The sequence below is a fragment of the Muntiacus reevesi genome, chromosome 15 (genome assembly GCF_963930625.1).
Source record: "Muntiacus reevesi chromosome 15, mMunRee1.1, whole genome shotgun sequence".
Lineage (NCBI taxonomy): Eukaryota > Metazoa > Chordata > Mammalia > Artiodactyla > Cervidae > Muntiacus > Muntiacus reevesi.
Window position 1 is genome coordinate 6,071,988 of NC_089263.1, and position 20,318 is coordinate 6,092,305.

The window sequence follows — 20,318 nt, forward strand, 5'->3', positions numbered from 1 at the left end:
TATTTCTCACTTCCGCTGTATAGTCATAAGGGATTTTATTTAGGTCATACCTGAATGGTCTAGTGATTTTCCCTACTTTCTTCAGTTTAAGTCTGAATTTGGCAATAAGGAGTTCATGATCTGAACCACAATCAGCTCCCGGTCTTGTTTTTGCTGACTGTATAGAACTTCTCCATCTTTGGCTGCAAAGAATATAATCAATCTGATTTCGGTGTTGACCATCCAGTGATACCCATGTGTAGAGTCTTCTCTTGTGTTGTTGGAAGAGGGTGTTTGCTGTGACCAGTGTGTTCTCTTGGCAAAACTCTATTAGCCTTTGCCCTGCTTCCACTTAGAATATTGCATTTCAAAGCAGCAAAATATACTTTCTTCTCAAATGCATATGGAACATTCTCCATGACAGATCACCTCTTGGGTCATAAATCTGCCTTGGAAAATTTAAGAAATGAAATAGTATCAAGCATCTTTTCTGAAAACACTATGAGATCAGAAATCAATTACAGGAAAAAACTTAAAAAAAAAAAAAAAACACATGGAAGCTAGACAACATGCTACTAAATAACCAAGAGATCAATGAAGAAATCAAAGAGGAAATAAAAAAAATAATCTAGAAACAAATGACAATGAAAACACAATGACCTAAAACCTGTGAAGTGAAGTTGCTCAGTCGTGTCCAACTCTTTGCGATCCCATGGACTGCAGCCTCCCAGGCTCCTCCATCCATGGGATTTTCCAGGCAAGAGTACTGTAGAAAGCCACAAAAGGACTTCTAAGAGAGAAGTTTATAGCAATAAAATCCTACCTCAGGAAACAAGAAAAATCTCAAATGAACAATCAAATCTTATACCCAAAGCAACTAGAGAGAGAGAAAAACAAAAGCCAAAGTTAGCAGAAGGAAAGAAATAATAAAATCAAAGCAGAAATAAATGAAGTAGAAATGAAGGAAACAGTTGGTGCTTTGAGAGGGTAAACAAAATTGATAAGCCCTTAGCCAGACTCAACAAGAAAATAAAAGGGAGAGGACCCAAATCAATAAAGTTAGAAATGAAAAAGAAGTTACAACTGACACTGCAGAAACACAAACGTTCTACTGCAAGCAACTATATGTCAATAAAATGGACAACCTGGAAGAAATGTACAAATTCTTAGAAAAATGCAATCTTCAAGACTGAACCTGAAAGAAATAGAAAATATGAAAAGATAAGTCACAGGTAATAAAACTGAAACTATGATTTAAAATCTTCCAACAAACAGAAGTCCAAGACCAGGTGGCTTCATGGGTGAATTCTATCAATTTTCAGAAGAGCGAAGACCTATCTTTCTCAGATCGTTCCAAAAAAAAAACAAAAAATTACAGAGGGAGCAACACTCCAAGCTCATTCTATGAGGCCACCATCCTCTGGTACCAAAATTAGAATTACAGGTCAATATCACTGGTAAACTAAGACACAAAAAATCCTCAACAAAATACTAGCAAACTGCATCAAACAACACCTTAAAAGGATCATATATCATGATTAAGTGGTATTTATCCCAGGGATGCAAGGATTCTTTAATATATACAAATCAACCAATGTAATGCACCCTATTAAAAACCTGAAGAATAAAAACCATATGATCATCTCAACAGATGCAGAAAAAGCTTTTGACAAAATACCCATTTACGATTAAAAAAAACAAGACTCTCCAGATGTGGGCACAAAGGGAACATATCTCAACATAAAAAAGGCCACAGAGTTGGACACAACAGCTGAACAACAACATGGCAAACCCAAAGCAAACTCTATTCTCAATGGTGAAAAACTTAAGAGTGTCTTCTCTTTGAAAGGAAAAAAACAAGAGTGCCCACTCACCACAATTACTTAAGTTTTGGATGTCCTAGCCACAACAATCAAAGAAAAAGAAATAAAAGAAATCCACATTAGAAAAGAAGAAGTAAAACTGTCACTGTCTGCAGATGACATGGTACTATACAATGAAAAGCCTTAAAAAAAAAAAAAGGAATCCTAAAGATGCCACTAGAAACTACTAGAGCCAACCAATGAGTTCAGCAAAGCTGAATGACACAAAATTCAATACATGGAGATCTCTCGCATTCCTATATACTAACAACTAAAGATCAGAAAGAAAAATTCAGGAAACAATCTCATTTACCACTACAACTAAAATAATAAATTGCACAGGAACAAACCTACCTGAGGAATCAAAAGACCTGTACCCAGAAAACTATAAGATACTAATGAAAGAAATCAAAGACAACACAAACAGCTGGAGAGATATACCATATTCATAATTGGAAGAACCAATATTGTGAAAATGACTGTATTATCCAAAGCAATCTCCAGATTCAGTGCAATTCTTATCAAATTACCAATGTCATTTTTCTAAAAACCAGAACAAAAAATTTTACAGTTTGTATCAAAACACAAAAGATTCCAAACAGTCAAAGCAATCCTGAGAAAGAAAAACAGAGCTGGAGGACTCAGACTCCATGACTTCAGATTATACTACAAAGCTACAGAAATCAACACAGTGTGGTGCTGGCACGTGCGCACGTGCACACACACACACACACACACACACAAATGCAGATCACACACACACACAAATGCAGAACACACACACACACACACACACACACACACATGCAGATCAATGGAACAGGACAGAAAGCCCAGAGATGAACCAACATACCTACGATAACCTAATCTATGACAAAAAAGAGACAAGAATATACAATGGACAAGATATAGTCTCTTCAGTAAGTGGTGCTGCAAAATGTGGACAGCTACATGTAAAAGAATGAAATTAGAACATTCCCTAACAACATACACAAAAATAAACTCAAAATGGATTAAAGGCCTAAAGGTAATTCAGACGCTACAAAACTCTTGGAAGAAAATATAGGCAGAACACTGTTTGGCATAAAATGCAGCAAGATCTATTTTGAGCAACCTCCTAGAGCAATGAATATAAAAACAAAAACAAACAAACGGGACTTAATTAAACCTAAAAGCTTTTGCAAGGCAAAGGAAACCATAAACAAGACAAAAACAACAACCCTCAGAACGGGAGAAAGTATTTGGAAGTGAAACAAAAGACAAAAGATTAATCTCCAAAATATACAAACTGCTCATGCAGCTCAATATCAAGAAACAAACAAACCAATCAAAAAATGGACAGAAGACCTAAACAGACATTTTTCCAAAGAAGATACAACAGATGGCCAATGAACACATGAAACAATGCTTAACATAACTAATTATTAGAGAAATGAAAATCAAAATTAAAATGAGGTATGATCAGTCAGAATGGCCACCACTATAAACATCTACAAATAATAAATGCTGAAGAAGGTATAGAGAGAAGGGAACAGACTTACACTGTTGGTGGAATGTAAACTGATACAGCCACTATGGAGGACAGTATGGAAACTTCTCAAAAAACTGAAACAGAACTACCATATGATCCAAAAACCCCACTCCTGGGCATATACTTGGAGAAAACCATAATTTAAAATGATACATGCACCCCAATGTTCACTGCAGGACTATTTACAACAGACATGACATGAAGCAACCTAAATGTCCATCAACAGATGAATGGATAAAGATGCAGTACATATATACACAATGGAATATTACTCAGGCATTAACAAGAATGAAATAGTCATGGATGAACCTAGAGACTGTCATACAGAGTAAAGTTAGACAGAAAAAGAGAAAAAATTATCATATATTAACTCGTATAAGTTGAATCTGGAAAAATGGTACAGATGATCTTATATGCAGAGCAGAAATAGGCACAGACATACAGACGAATGTATGGATACAAAGGGGAAGGGCAGGGGGGATATGGGATGAACTAGGAGATTAGGAATGACATATACACTACTATGTATAAAATGGGCCTCCCTTGTGGCTCAGCTGGTAAAGAATCTACCTGGAATGCAGGAGACCTGGGTTCAATCCCTGGGTTGGGAAGATCCCTTGGAGAAGGGAAAGGCTACCCACTCCAGTATTCTGGCCTGGAGAAGTCCATGGACTGTATGATACATGGAGTCACAAAGAGTCGGACACGCCTGAGTGACTTTCACTTTCACGTGTAAAACAGGTAACTAATAAAACCTACTGCACAGCACAGGGAACTACTGAGTGCTCTTGGTGACCCAAATAGGAAGGGAATCCAGAAAGGAGGGAATGTATGTATTGATGATTCGCTTTGCTGCAGGGCAGAAACTGACACAATGCTGTAAAGTGACTATATTCTAATAAAAATAAATAATAAAAAATAAAATATATCCCAAAGTTGTCTTCCTCAGGGGTCAGAAGCCCCTGGCACGGAAGCACTGCCTACCATACACACAGAGCAGTTTTAGAGCTGTCCCACTTAAACTTTGCGTGTGCATCTGTGTGCTCAGTCAAGTCCAACTCTTTGCATCCCCATGGACTGCAGTGGACTGTAGTCAGCCAGGCTCCTGTCTATGGAATCTTCCAAGAATACTGGAGTGGGCTGCCATTTCCTACTCCAAGGGATCTTCCCAAGCCAGGGATCAAACCCACGTTTCTTGTGTCTCCTGCATTGGCAGGCAGATTTTTTTTTTACCACTGGCACCACCTGGGAAGACCAACTCACATATAGTATTAACACCTGCCCCCCAACCCCAAATCACTGAAAGAGCTCCATATGTTCTTTTTTACATAGAATAAGAAGATATCGTCAAGTACTATATTGAAAAATCATTTGGATCAGTTGCTTCCCCTATTCTGAGTGATGGTAGCTATTCACTAACTATATACACAAATGAGTTCATTTCTGTGCACATTCAGTTCTAGGATTTTCCCCCATATCCTTTGAATTTTTTTAATATGTAGAATATTAACAAATTTATACACATCAAAACTATACTGAAACCTAGAATCAAAGCAAGTGTCCACTTTCCCTATCTCTTTCCCCTTCCTTCCTCTTACAGGTAATCAATTTCAACATTTACTAGTTTATCTTTTCTGTTTCTACTCTATAAAACTAAGATGATATAGATAAGTTATACAGATACATATCTTCTTTCAAACATAAAATTCTATATCTGTGCCTGCTCTTTTGCAACTTTTTCTCACTTACTGTATCTTCTTTTTCACTTATTATATCAATTCATAGAGATCATCTTCATTTTCCTCATTAAATTTCATTGTAACATATACCATTTATTAATATAATATGATGAAAGCAGGCTTAATACCAAAAGCTTGATAAATAAAATCAACATAATGAAACTTACAAGTATTGAATTTTAAAAGAGAAAAGAAGAACAAACATGTTATTCCTATTCATTTTATGGACAAGAGAAACTAATGTTTAGAAGTAACAGTCTCAAAGTTACAAAGTTCAGTGTAATGTATCATACAACCAGGAAATATTGAGTATTAGGCACTAGGCTAAATACAAAGGAACCAAATATGAATGTTTAAAATAAAAACTAAAAAAACTTTCTATCTTTAAGAGAGCTATGGGAATAAATGTCAGTATAGTACTACATTCCAAAACAAACATAAATACATACAATTTACAAACATAGTAAAAGGGAGAAAGCAGAAGCAGGGAAAGTGGAAGCAGTGACAGATTTATTTACTTGGGTTCCAAAATTACTGCAGATGATGACTGCAGCCATGAAAGTAAAAGACACTTGCTCCTTGAAAGAAAAGCTATGACAAACCTAGACAGTGTACTGAAAAGCAGAGATATCACTTTGCCAACAAAGATCCGTATCGCCAACGTTATGGTTTTTCCAGCAGTCCTGTAGGGATGTGAAAGCTGTATCATAAAGAAGGTTGAGCGCCAAAAAACTGATGATCTTGAATTGTGAAGCTTTTGAAGATTCACTGGAAGGACTAATGCTGAAGCTGAAGTTCCAATATCTTGACCACCTAGTACCAAGAGTCAACTCACTGGAAAAGGCCCTGATGATGGGAAAGATTGAAGCCAAAAGGAGAAGGGGGCAGGAGAAAAGAAGATAGCATCACCAACTCAATGGACATGAACTTAGCAAACTGTGAGCTAGTGAAGAACAAAGGAGCCTGGTGTGCTACAGTTCATGGGGTTGCAAAGAGTTGGACACGAATTAGCGACTGAACAATGACAACAAGAGGAGGGAGCAACTGTTTCATTTAATTGGTTTGTTTGATTTCAAGTTTATTAATATATTTACTGGGATAGAGAGTACATGGTATGAAAGACAGAATATGAAACTAACAAAACTATAAGGAACTGAAATGGTTGTGCCACAGGTAGGATAATGAAAAAAAGATGATACTGGAGATGTAAGCAGGAGATATGAACTTTATCCTAAATGTAATGTGAAAATAACTCATAGTTCTATCTGGCTTTGTGTGACCTTGGAAATATCATCTGACTTCTCTATGCAAAATTATGAACTATGGATAATAACAACATATATATGTATCATATGGACATTCTAAAGAACAAATGCATGCAATTTGCATAAAATTCTTCTTAGAGTGCCAAGCATATATAAAGTGTTCCCTTAATGCTAGCCAGGACTTCAGCTCTAACATTCCACAATTCTAATTAATATTTACATACTTCTAAAAAGAAACATGCAGACAACATAAACCATCAGTGTATAAATTTCAAGGACCTCCAAAAAATTATTAAAGATGTCACTGAAAGTGAAATGAAAGTGCTGGTCGTTCAGTCATGTCTGACTCTTTGTGACCCTGTAGACTGCAGCCCGCCAAGCTCCTCAGTCCATGGAATTCTCCAAGCAAGAATACTGGAGTCGGTAGCCATTCCCTTCTCCAGGGGATCTTCCTGACCCAGGGATCGAACCTAGGTCTCCTGCATTGCAGGAAGCTTCTTTAACTGAGTCACCAGGAAGCCCTAAAGATGTCACTATGGGAGTGGGAAAAATGATTGTATTTGTCCAAACTGATTTCCCTGGTCAGATAAGACACTATTTTCTACTGTGTTTTTGTACTTTTAGGAAAACCACAAAATGCTGCCAACAAACAAAAAAATCCTACATCAATTTTCCTAAATCCTCTCAAATGAAATGTGAAAGTGCTACTATGACTCTCAGCTGTCATTCTCACAGTAATCATGGTAAATCTTTTGAAACTGAAGGGAGGGATCTGTCTGGTCTATCCACATAATAAGGATATAGTAACAATTCCACAGGTGCCCAGAAGTATCATTACTCTGTCATTCCAAAAGCTTGTGTTGGTTAATTTTAAAAAATTAATTATAAATACATATTTTGTAGCTACAGTTGTGCGATAAAAAAAATCAACTGAAAGTCAAGAGCCAGGAAACAATCATGACTGCTTTCCAGTGACATCTTAACAAGAGTATGAAGAAAACTTTCCCATCTTTGACTAGATTCTCAGAAAATCACTCATAACAGTTCTTATTAGCATGCATCTACATTAAACACTTTCCCCTAAGCCTTACTATTACTTTAGAACGATTAATGTCCAATAGTTAGAAAGAGACATGAATCCCAATATCTTCCTGTTACATAAGTAAACTGTGTCCAGAAGCAAAGGAAGTCTCCTCAATCCCAAAGTTGTTCAGGGAAAGAAGTGAGACGGATAAAGGCATCCTAGCACAATGTTTCACGTGACATTTATGCAGGCAAGGATCGCATTTTCAACATTATTATTTTCTAGAAGGAAGGACAATTCTGGGAAGGTAAAAACTTTGCATTATTTTCAAAATAATTAGATTTCCAGATAGCAAGACAAACAAGACCATAAGGAAAGTAATACTTTGAACTCAGCGAAATTTGCCCAGTTTAACTGATAAGGTATTTATTGACAGCAATTAAAAACAATATATTTTCAGAACAGCCAAGGGTAAGGAAAAATCTTCAAGTGTTTCAATGTTTAGTTAAGTGTAAAAAATAATAAAGGTATAAAAAGCACAGATGCAAAAAGAGACTTAAACATTCTCATATGAATATTCTAGCTCTATGTAGCATTCTAGTTTAGCATCATTACTTTCTTCTACAGACAGAACATAAAACAAACAGGGAACAAAAATCTCTAACCTGCTATGCTTTACTTCATTTTACTCTGGCCATTACAAATAGAAGGAAGACTCCTAACAGAGTTCAGCCTTTCACTCCTAAAGGAATTCAAGACAACAACTGATAATTTTTAGGGCAGAATTTATGTAATTATCAAAAAAATGCATCCCCAAAATTTTGACATATTTTCATTACATTTCTATCATCCCAAGATGTGATTCATTCAATTTTAATTAATTTGAGTGTATACTTCCAAAGAACTAACATGTAGCCAAAACCCCTAAAACATACATATTTAAGAAAATATTCACATTAATTACCTAATTGATATTAACATTTTTTGCAACTCTAAACTTTATACAAGAAAGGACTTTATCTATTTAAAAGAAAAAAACACACTCACTTCAGCTAAAGATGTTAAGGCTTCCCTGGTGGCTCAGTGGTGAAGAATCTGCCTTGCCTGAAATGCAGGAGAAGCATGGATCAGGAAGATCCCATGTAAGGGGGCATAACAACCCACTCCAGTATTCTTGCCTATAGAATCCCATGGACAAAGGAGCCTGGTGGGCTACAGTCCACAGGGTCTCAAAGAGTTGGATACGAGGATGTTAAAAACTGAGCACAAGGATGTTAAAAACATTAGAGGCTCCTATCCTAACAAGAGCATAATTTTCTTGAACCTATCAAGAAGCTGAGGTTGCAAGACAACCATGTAAACTATAAAGGATAACAAGCCTTTCTGAGGAGACAGGACACAAGAAGTAATTCACTGTTGGCAGAACATGGGAGAAATAGGCTGCTACAAAAGTTGGTAGGAAAAAAATCAAATGACACTAATGTTTCCTTAAACACTGATTATGAAATGCCGTACCTGGGTAAAATCTTGAAAATGACAAAATACTCACGGTTTGTTTCCAAAGCAAATCATTCAATATCACAGTAATCCAAGTCTATGCCCCAAACACTAATGCTGAAGAAGCTAAAGTTGAACAGCTATACAAAGACCTACAAAACCTTCTAGAAGTTAACACAAAAAAATGATGTCCTTTTCATACTAAGGCACTGGAAAGTAAAAATAGGAAGTCAAGAGACACGTGTAGTAAAAGGCAAGTTTGGCCTTGGAGTACAAAGTAAAGCAGGGTAAATGCTAGCAGAGTTTTGCCAAGAGAATGCACTGGTCATAACAAACACCCTTTCCAACAACACAAGAGACAGCTCTACACATGGATACCACCAGAAGGTCAATACCAAAATCAGATTGCCTATATTCTTTGCAGCTGAAGATGAAGAAGCTCTATACAGTCAGCAAAAATAAGACCAGGAGCTGACTGTGGCTCAGATCACAAACTCCTTATTGCAAAACTCAGACTTTAAATTGAAGAAAGTAGGGGAAACCACTAGACAATTCAGGTATGACCTAAATCAAATCCCTTACGATTATACAGTGGAAATGACAAATAGATTCAAGGGATTAGGTCTGCTAGAGTGTCTGAAGAACTATGGACGGACGTTCGTAACTTTATACAGGAGGCAGTGATCAAAACCATCCACAAGAAAAAGAAATGCAAAAAGGTTGTCTGAGGAGGGCTTAAAAGTAGTTGAGAAAAGAAGAGAAGCAAAAAGCAAAGGAGAAAAGGAAAGAAATACCTATCTGAATGCAAAGTAGCGAAGAACAGCAAGAGGAGGTAAGAAATCCTTCCTAAGTGAACAATGCAAAGAAACAGAGGAAAATAATAGAATAGGAAAGATTGTTTCTCTTTAAGAAAATCAGAAATACCAAGGGGAACATTTCATGCAAAGGCAGGAACAATGAAGGACAAAAATCACATGGACCTAATAGAAGCAGAAGATATTAAGAAGTGGCAAGAATACACAGAAGAACTGTACAAAAAACATCTTCATGACCCAGATAACCACAATGATGTGATAACTCACCTAGAGACAGACACACGGGTACGAAGTCAAGTGGGCCTGCTTTAGGAAGCAGTACCAAGAACAAAGCTAGTGGAGGTGATGACATTCCAGCTGAACTATTTCAAATCCTAACATACGCTGTTAAAGTGCTGCACTCAATATGTCAGCAACTGTGAAAACTCAGCAGTGATCACCAGACTGGAAAAGGTCAGTTTTCATTCTTTGGGATCAAAGAAGGGTAGTGCCAAAGAATGTTCAAACTACTGGACAACTGCACTCATTTCTCATTTCAGGTTATGCTCAGTATCTTTCAAGCTAGGCTTCAGCAGTGTGTGTACCAAGAAGTTTCAGATGTACAAGCTGGGTTTAGAAAAGGCAGAGGAACCAGAGGTCAAATTTTGCCAAAATTTTTGGATCAAAGAGAAATCAAGGGAATTCCAGAAAAACATCTATTCTGCTTAACTATGTTAAAGATTTTGTCTGTGTGGATCACAACAAATTTAAAATTCTTAAAGACATGGAATACTAGACCACATTACTTGCCTCCTAAGAAACCTGTATGCAGGTCAAGAAACAACAGTTAGAACACGACAGGAACACCGGACTGGTTCAAAATTGCAAAAGGAGTATGATAAGGCTGTATACTGTCACCCTGCTTATTTAACTTATATGCAGAGTCCATCATGCAAAATGCCAGGATGGATGAATCACAAGCTGGAAACAAGATCGCTGGGAGAAATATCAACCTCAGATATGCAGATGATGCCACTCTAATGGCAGAAAGTGAAGAGGAACTAAAGATCCTCTTGATGAGTGTGAAACAGGAGAGTGAAAAGGCTTGTTTAAAAATTCAACACTCAAAAAGCTAGTATCATGGCATCTGGCCCCATCACTTCACGGCAAATGGAGAAAAAGTGGGAACAGTGACAGATATTATTTTCTTTGACTAAAAATAACTGTGGGCAGTGACTGCAGCCATGAAATTAGAAGACACTTGCTCCTTCGAAGGAAAGCTATGACAAACCTAGACAGCGTGTTAAAAAGCAAAGACATCACTTTGCTGACAAAGGCCCATGCAGTATGGCTTTTCCAGTAGTGAGGTACGGATGTGAGTTGAACCATAGAGATGTGAGAGTGGGACGGACCATAAAGAAGCTGGAGAGCAGATGAATTAATGCTTTCAAACTGTGGTGCTGGAGAAGACTCTTGAGAGTCCCTTGGCCTACAAGACAAAACCAGTCAATCCTAACAGAAATCAACCCTGAATAGTCTCTGGAAGGACTGTGCTGAAACTCCAATACTTTGGCCACATGATGCAAAGACTCTTCGGAAAAGAGCTTATGATAAGAAAGATTGAAGGTAATAGGAGAAGAGGGCGGCAGCCCATGAGATGGCTAGATGGCATCACTGACTCAAAGGACATGAATTAGAGACAAAGTTCTGGAAGATGGTGAAGGCCAGGGAAGTCTGGTATGCTTCAGTACCTGGGGTTGCAAAGAGCTGGACAAAACTTATCGAATGAACAACACAACACAGCAGTCTTTACAAGAAATGTTGTGTGAGTTGAGCACACAACGAAACACTGTCAAACCATAGCAGTATTGGGTGACAGAAGGCAGAAGTCAAAGATGAGCAATCAATTCCTATAATTGATTCTCATAATGTCTGGTTTCTCAAGAGGCAGGTCAGACAGTCAGTATGCCCATCACTTTCAGAATTTTCCAGAGTTTATTGTGATCCACACAAAGGCTTTGGCATAGTGAATAAAGCAGAAACAGGTGCTTTTCTGGAACTCTCTTGCTTTATCGATGATACAGCAGATGTTGGCAATTTGATCTCTGGCTCCTCTGACTTTTCTAAAACCAACTAGAACATCTGGAAGTTCACGGTTCACGTATTGCTGAAGCCTGGCTTGGAGTATTTTAAGCATTACTTTACTAGTGTGTGAGATGAGTGCAACTGTGCGACAGTTTGAGCATTCTTTGGCATTGCCTTTCTTTGGGAATGGAATGAAAACTGACCTTTTCCAGTCCTGTGGCCACTGCTGAGTTTTCCAAATTTGCTGGCATATTGAGTGCAGCACTTTCACAGCATCATCTTTCAGGATTTGAAATAGCTCAACTGGAATTCCATCACCTCCACTAGCCTTGTTCCTAGTGATGCTTTCTAAGGCCCACCTGACTTCACATTCCAGGATGTCTGGCTCTAGGTGAGTGATCACACCATTGTGGTTATCTGGGTCGTGAATATCTTTTTTGTACAGTTCTTTTATGTATTCTTGCCACCTCTTCTTAATATCTTCTGCTTCTGTTAGGTCCCTACCATTTCTGTGCTTTATTTAGCCCATCTTTGCAGGAAATGTTTCCTTGGTATCTCAAATTTTCTTGAAGAGATCTCCAGTCTATCCCATTCTACTGTTTTGCTCTATTTCTTTGCATTGATCACTGAGGAAAGCTTTCTTATCTCTCCTTGCTATTCTTTGGAACTCTGCATTCAAATGGGTATATCTTTCCTTTAATCCTTTGCTTTTCACTTCCCTTCCTTTCACAGCTATTTGTAAGGCCTCAGACAGCCATTTTGCTTTTTTGCAAGTCTTTTTCTTGGGGATGGTCTTGATTCCGGTATCCTGTACAATGTCACGAACCTCTATCCACAGTTCGTCAGGCACTCTGTCTATCACATCTAGTCCCTTAAATCTATTTCTCACTTCCACTGTATAGTCATAAGGGATTTGATTTAGGTCATGCCTGAATGGTCTTACCTGAATGACTTGCCTCTTGAGAAACCTGTATGCAGGTCAGGAAGCAACAGTTAGAACTGGACATGGAACAACAGACTGGTTCTAAATAGGAAAAGGAGCACATCAAGGCTGTATTCTGTCACCCTGCTTATGCAGAAAAACATCATGAGAAAAGCTGGGCTGGAGGAAGTACAAGCTGGAATCAAGAGTGCCAGGCTCATCAATAACCTCAGATATGCAGATGACACCACCCTTACAGCAGAAAGTAAAGAAGAACTAAAGAGCCTCTTGATGAAAGTGAAAGAGGAGAGTGAAAAATTTGGCTTAAAGCTCAACATTCAGAAAACTAAGATCATGACATCCGGTCCCATCACTTCATGGCAAATAGATGGGGAACCAGTGGAAACAGTGGCTGACTTTATTTTTCTGGGCTCCAAAATAACTGCACATGGTGATTGCAGCCATGAAATTAAAAAACACTTACTCCTTGCAAGGAAAGTTATGATCAACCGAGACAGCATATTAAAAAGCAGAGACATTACTTTGCCAACAAAGATCCATCTAGTCAAGGCTATGGTTTTTCCAGTGGTCATGTATGGACGTGACAGTTCAACTATAAAGAAAGCTGATCGCTGAAGAATGATGATTTTGAACTGTGGTGTTGGAGAAGACTCTTGACAGTCCCTTGGACTGCAAGGAGATCCAACCAGTCCATCCTAAAGGAGATCAGTCCTGAGTGTTCATTGGAAGGACTGATGTTGACACTGAAACTCCAATACTTTGGCCAGCTGATGTGAAGAGCTGACTCCTTGGAAAAGACCCTGATGCTGGGAAAGACTGAGGGCAGGAGGAGAAGGGGATGACAGAGGATGAGATGGTTAGATGGCATCACCACCTGGATGGACATGGGTTTGGATGGACTCCAGGAGTTGGTGATGGACAGGGAGGCCTGGCGTGCTGAGATTCATGGGGTGGCAAAGAGTCAGACACGACTGAGAAACTGAACTGGAACTGAACTGAATGTCTGGTTGGTTTAGTCCTCACCATTGGTTCTTGTCTCACTGTAGTGGATCATTTTTTAACGACAAATCACTTGTAGCTCAAACAGGCAGGATTTTATTAAGCAGGCAGCATTCATAAGGACAAACTAGTTACAGCTTTATTACAACTCAAGCAGGAAGCAGGCAGTTCACCCCCCAGAGGCAAGTGGAGGTCCATCCAGGAGGGAGTCCCATCCCATCTGGCTTCCCTTTTTATACTTTGTCTCCTCCCTCTGAGGCCTGATTGGTTCAATTCAGTTCAGTTCAGTCGCTCAGTCATGTCCGACTCTTTGCAACCCCGTGAATCTCAGCATGCCAGGCCTCCCTGTCCATCACCAACTCCCAGAGTTTACTGCAACTCATGTCCATCGAGTCAGTGATGCCATTCAGTCACCTCATCCTCTGTCGTCCCCTTCTCCTCCTGCCCCCAATCCCTCCAAGCATCAGGGTCTTTTCCAATGAGTCAACTCTTCACATAAGGTGGCCAAAGTATTGGAGTTTCAGCTTCAGCATCAGTCTTTCCAATAAACATTAAGCACTGATTTCATTTAGGATTAACTGGTTAGATCTCCTTGCAGTTCAAGGGACTCTCAAGAGTCTTCTCCAACACCACAGTTCAAAAGTATCAATTCTTCAGCGCTCAGCTTTCTTAACAGTCCAACTCTCACATCCATATATGACCACTGGGAAAACCATAGCCTTGACTAGAAGGACCAGCCCTATGCAAATACGAGGATTATACTTTCCCTGGGGTCAGTTTACACCCTATGCAAATAGGGAAACTGAACCAGTATTCACCTGATTGGTTAAACGCAGAGAAAGGGGGTGTATTTTGGCATTTTTTTGCTGAAGACTCCCACTCTGGTCCTTCACCTTCCCTTTCATTGACTTTTGTGCTGTTGTTAATTATTACCCTCAGCCTGATTCTGCCATCTTGGACTCTTTTTCCTATTCTAACTACTTGACAATAATCATATGAAAATGAAAAGGCAGATTAACAAATGACTGTAACAAAGATAAAGCAGGATAAGGGAACAGTAAACTTGTAGATTTCGATACTCAGTTCAGTCGCTTAGTCAGGTCCGACTCGTTTCGACACCATGGACTGTAGCAGGCCGGGATTCCCTGTACATCACCAATTACCACAGCTTACTCAAACTCATGCCCATTAAGTCAGAGATGCCATTCAACCATCTCGTCCTCAGTCATCCCCTTCCCCTCCTGCCCTCAGTCTTTCCCAGCATCAGGGTCTTTTCAAATTGGTCAGTTCTTCGCATCAGGTGGCCGAAGTACTGAAGGTTCAATTTCAGTATCAGTCCCTCCAATGAATATTCAGGACTGATATCCTTTAGGATGGACTGGCTGGATCTCCTTGCAGTCCAAGGGACTCTCAAGAGTCTTCTCCAACACCACAGTTCAAAAGCATCAGTTCTCTGGCGCTCAGCTTTCTTTATAGTCCAACTCTCACATCTATACATGACTAATGGAAAAACCATAGCTTTGACAAGATGGACCTTTGTTGGCAAAATAATATCTCTGCTTTTTAATACACTATCTAGGTTGGAATAGCTTTTCATCCAAGGAGCAGGTGTCTTTAATTTCATGGCTGCAGTCACCACCTGCAGAGATTTTGGAGGCCCCCAAAATAAAGACTATCACTGTTTCCATTGTTTCCCCATTTATTTGCCATGAAGTGATGGAACCAATGCCATGATCTTAGTTTTCTGAATGTTGAGCTTTAAGCCAACTTTTTCACTCTCCTCTTCCACTTTCATCAAGAAGCTCTTTAGTTCTTCTTCACTTTCTGCTGTAAGGGTGGTGTCATCTCCATATCTGAGGTTATTGATATTTCTCCTGGCAATCTTGATTCCAGCTTGTGCTTCATCCACCCTGGCATTTCGCCTGATGTACTCTGCATATAAGTTAAACAAGCAGAGTGACAATATACAGCCTTGACATACTCCTTTCCCAATTTGGAACCAGTCTGCTGGTCCACATCCAGTTCTAACTGTTGCTTCGTGACCTTCAAACAGATTTCTCAGGAGGCAGGTCAGGTGGTCTAGTAGTCCCATCTCTTTAAAATTTTTCCAGTTTATTGTAATCCACAAGTCAAAGGCTTTGGCATAGTCAATAAAGCAGATGTTTTTCTGGAACTCTCTTGCTTTTCGATGACCCAACGGACATTGGCAATTTGATCTCTGATTCCTCTGCCTTTTCTAAATCCAGCTTGAACCTGTACATAGAAAACTATAAAACACTGATGAAAGAAATCAAAGAGGACACAAACAGATGGAGAAACATACCGTGTTCATGGATTGGAAGAATCAATATTGTCAAAATGGCTATTCTACCCAAAGCAATCTATAGATTCAATGCAATCCCTATCAAGCTACCAACGGTATTTTTCACAGAACTAGAACAAATAATTTCACAATTTGTATGGAAATACAGAAAACCACGAATAGCCAAAGTAATCTTGAGAAAGAAGAATGGAACTGGAGGAATCAACCTGCCTGACTTCAAACTCTACTACAAAGCCACAGTCATCAAGACAGTATGGTACTGGCACAAAGACAGAAATATAGATCAATGGAACAGAATAGAAAGCCCAGAGATAAATCCACGAACCTATGGACACCTTATCTTTGACAAAGGAGGCAAGGATATACAATGGAAAAAAGACAACCTCTTTAACAAGTGGTGCTGGGAAAACTGGTCAACCACTTGTAAAAGAATGAAACTAGAACACTTTCTAACACCATACACAAAAATAAACTCAAAATAGATTAAAGATCTAAATGTAAGACCAGAAACTATAAAACTCCTAGAGGAGAACATAGGCAAAACACTCTCCGACATAAATCTCAGTGGGGTCCTCTATGACCCACCTCCCAGAATATTGGAAATAAAAGCAAAACTAAACAAATGGGACCTAATGAAACTTAAAAGCTTCTGCACTACAAAGGAAACTATAAGTAAGGTGAAAAGATAGCCCTCAGATTGGGAGAAAATAATAGCAAATGAAGAAACAGACAAAGGATTAATCTCAAAAATATACAAGCAACTCCCGAAGCTCAATTCCAGAGAAATAAATGACCCAATCAAAAAATGGGCCAAAGAACTGAACAGACATTTCTCCAAAGAAGACATACAGATGGCTAACAAACACATGAAAAGATGCTCAACATCACTCATTATTAGAGAAATGCAAATCAAAACCACAATGAGGTACCATTACACGCCAGTCAGGATGGCTGCTATCCAAAAGTCTACAAGCAATAAATGCTGGAGAGGGTGTGGAGAAAAGGGAACCCTCTTACACTGTTGGTGGGAATGCAAACTAGTACAGCCACTATGGAGAACAGTGTGGAGATTTCTTAAAAAACTGGAAATAGAACTGCCATATGACCCAGCAATACCACTTCTGGGCATACACACCGAAGAAACCAGATCTGAAAGAGACAGGTGCACCCCAATGTTCATTGCAGCACTGTTTATAATAGCCAGGACATGGAAGCAACCTAGATGCCCATCAGCAGATGAATGGATAAGGAAGCTGTGGTACATATACACCATGGAATATTACTCAGCCGTTAAAAAGAATTCATTTGAATCAGTTCTAATGAGATGGATGAAACTGGAGCCCATTATACAGAGTGAAGTAAGCCAGAAAGATAAAGAACATTACAGCATACTAACACATATATATGGGATTTAGAAAGATGGTAATGATAACCCAATATGCAAAACAGAAAAAGAGACACAGAAGTACAGAAAAGACTTTTGAACTCTGTGGGAGAAGGTGAGGGTGGGATGTTTCAAAAGAACAGCATGTATATTATCTATGGTGAAACAGATCACTAGCCCGGGTGAGATGCATGAGACGAGTGCTCGGGCCTGGTGCACTGGGAGGACCCAGAGGAGTCGGGTGGAGGGGGGGTGGGAGGGGTGATCGGGATGGGGAATACGTATAACTCTATGGCTGATTCGTGTTAATGTATGACAAAACCCACTGAAATGTTGTGAAGTAATTGGCCTCCAACTAATAAAATTAAATTTAAAAAAAATAAATAAATAAATCCAGCTTGAATATCTGGAAGTGCATGGTTCATGTACTGTGGAAGCCTGGCTTGGAGAATTTTGAGCATAACTTGACTAGCATGCCAGATGAGTGCAATTGTGCAGTAGTGTGATCATTTTTTGGCATTGCCTTTCTTTGGAATTGGAATGAAAACTGACCTTTTCCAGTTCTGTGGCCACTGCTGAGTTTTCCAAATATGCTAGCATATTGAATGCAGCACTTTCACAGTATTTTTTAGGATTTGAAGGAGCTCAACAGGAATTCCATGACCTCCACCAGCTTTGTTCCTAGTGATACTTCCTAAGGCCCACTTCACTTCGCATTCCAGCAAGTCTGGCTCTAGGTGAGTGATTACACCATCACAGTTATCTGAGTCATGAAGATCTTTTTAGCATAGTTTTTCTGTGTATTTTTCCTACCTCTTCTTAATATCTTCTGCTTCTGTTAGGTTCATACCGTTTCTCTCCTTTATTATGGCCATCTATGCATGAAATGTTCCCTTGGTTTCTTGAAGAGATCTCTATAGTCTTTCCCATTGTATTGTTTTCCTCTATTTCTTTGCACTGATCACTGAGGAAGGCTTTCTTATCTCTCCTTGCTATTTTTTGGAACCCTGCATTCAAATGAGTTTATCTTTCCTTTTCTGCTTTGCCTTTCACATCTCTTCTTTTCTTAGATATTTGTTAGGCCTCCTCGGCCAACCATTTTCCTTTTTGCATTTTTTTTTTCTTGGAGATGGTCTTGACCACTGCCTCCTGTACAATGTCATGAACCTCCATCATAGTTTTTCAGGCACTCTTATCAGATCTAATCCCTTGAATCTATTTATCACTTCTACTATATAATCGTAAGGGATTTGATTTAGGTCATATCTGAATGGTCTAGTGGTTTTCCCTACTTTCTTCAATTTAAGTCAGAATTTGGCAATACAAGTTCATGATCTGAGCCACAGTCAGCTCCCGGTTTTGTTTTTGCTGGCTGTATAGAGCTTCTCGATCTTTGGCTGCAAAGAATATAATGAATCTGATTTCATTATTGACCATCTGGTGATGTCTTTGTGTAGAGCCATCTCTTGTGTTGCTAGAAGAGAGTGTTTGCTATGACCAGTGTGTTCTCTTGGGAAAACTCTGTTACCCTTTGCCCTGCTTCATTTTGTACTCCAAGGCCAAATTTGCCTGTTACTCCAGCTATCTCTTGACTTCCTACTTTTGCATTCCAGCCCCAAATAATGAAAAGGACATCTTTTTTGGGTGTTAGTTCTAGAAGGTCTTGTAGGTCTTCAGAAAGCCATTCAAGTTCAGCTTCTTCAGCATTATTGTAGGGATACAGACTTAGATTACTGTTATATTGAATGGTGTGGGTTGGAAACAAACAGAGATCATTCTATCATTTTTGAGATTGCATCCAAGTACTGCATTTTGAACTCTTTTGTTGATTATGAGGGCTACTCCTTTTCTTCTAAGGGATTCTTGCCCACAATAGTAGATAAAGTGGTCATCTGAGTTAAATTCACCCATTCCAGTTCATTTTAGTTCACTGATTACTAAAATGTCAATGTTCACTCTTGCTATCTCCTGTTTGATCCCCTCAATTTACCTTGATTCATGGACCTAACATTCCAGATTCCTATGCAACATTGCTCGTTACAGCATCAGACTTTAACTTCCATCACCAGTCACATCCATAACTGGGTGTTGTTTTTGCTCTGGCTCCGTCTCTTCATTCTTTCTGGAGTTTTTTCTCCACTGATCTCCAGTAGCATATTGTGTAGCTACTGACCTAAGGAGTCATCTTTCAGTGTCCTATCTTTTGCCTTTTCATAATGTTCATGGGGTTCTCAAGGCAACAGTACTGAAGTGGTTTGCCATTCCCCTCTCCAGTGGACCATGTTTTGTCACAACTCTCCACCATGACCCATCCGTCTTGGGTGGCCCTACACAGCATGGCTCATAGTTTCATTGAGTTAAACAAGGCTGTGGTCTATGTGATCGGACTGGTTAGTTTTCTGTGATTGTGGTTTTCCTTCTGTCTGCTCTCTGATGAGTATGGATAAGAGGCTTATGGGAGAGGTTTCTGATGGAAGAGACTGCTGAGGGGAAACAGTCTTGTTCTGATGGGTGTGGCCAGACTCAGTAAATCTTTAGTCCAATTTTCTGCTGATGGGCAGGGCTGTGTTCCCTCCCTATTGTTTGACCTGAGACCAAACTATGGTGGAGGTAATGAAGATAATGGCAACCTCCTTCAGAAGGTCCCATGCAGACAGGCACTGCCGCAGTCAGTGCCCCTAACCCTGCAGCAGGCCACTGCTGACCCAGGCCTCCACCGGAGACTCCTGGACACTCACAGGCAAGTCTGGGTCAATCTCTTATGAGGTCACTGCTCCTTTCTCCTGGGTCCTGGTGTGCACAAGGTTTTGTTTGTGCCCTCCAAGGGTCTGTTTCTCCAGTTCTGTGTAAGTTCTCACAGCTCTTTGGTGGGGTTAATGGCGACATCCTCCAA

At 39.3% G+C, this 20,318-nt stretch overlaps 1 protein-coding gene across 16 annotated transcripts in view; it reads right to left on the reverse strand.

The window, feature by feature from the left end:
- The window catches only part of MEF2A (myocyte enhancer factor 2A), a 199,730-nt gene that overhangs the window by 125,515 nt on the left and 53,897 nt on the right, over positions 1-20,318 (reverse strand). Inside the window, exon 3 of one of the 16 annotated variants that reach the window (XM_065905909.1) lies at positions 8,448-8,504. The exons of the other annotated variants lie outside the window; for them this stretch is intronic. The gene's annotated coding sequence lies outside the window, so the exon portion shown is untranslated. The remainder of the gene's footprint in view (positions 1-8,447; positions 8,505-20,318) is intronic. 16 annotated transcript variants of the gene reach the window in all.